Source organism: Colossoma macropomum, unplaced genomic scaffold, assembly GCF_904425465.1.
Source record: "Colossoma macropomum unplaced genomic scaffold, Colossoma_macropomum, whole genome shotgun sequence".
NCBI lineage: Eukaryota > Metazoa > Chordata > Actinopteri > Characiformes > Serrasalmidae > Colossoma > Colossoma macropomum.
Genome location: NW_023495392.1, coordinates 169035 through 169760, shown reverse-complemented (window position 1 = coordinate 169760; position 726 = coordinate 169035).

Genomic DNA, 726 nt, shown 5'->3' with positions numbered 1-726 from the left:
GCTTGAAGGACAAAGACTGACCAGGTGCCCAGTCAGAGTTCGACATTAAACATAACACCAGCAACAACATTGTTATACAGTCACATCTAATTTAATACGTTTTGAGACTGCTGTGGAGCTGCATAGAAAAATCCTATTGCCCTTAATAGTGACCATTAATATTCCAACCGATTTGCTAATCTGTTGTAACCTTTCAAATAGCAGATTTGAATAATCCTAAGAGTGCTTGGTGACTGCACATACCTATAAAGGAAGGCTCTTCAAGGATTGTTTAGTGAATGCAGTGGTTCTATTCTAAACCATGAGTTCTGTTTAGAACAACTTCATGCTTAAATGGTTCTTTGCATGGTGAAATAGTTCTTCAGATTGATAGACGATGCATTGTATATGAACCTTTTTGAAAATAGCTTGACATCGTAACAATAGAAGAACCCTTTTTGGTGCTAAATAGAACCATTTCAAAAAGGTTCTCCATCTACATCAATCTGAAAAACCATTTCACCATACGAAGAACTAGTTATGCATGAAATAGTTCTATAAATAAGTTCTGTTTAGTGGTTCTAAATTCAACCATTGCCTGTCCTAAAGAACCCTTAAAGAATCATCTCTGTTAAGTGCGTAGGGCAGTGTAAGTAGAGCCACATGACATTCTGTCTCTGTCAGAACACAACCTTGTATCTCTTAACTTGCAATTAAAGTGAATACATTTTGTAATATTTTAATTTT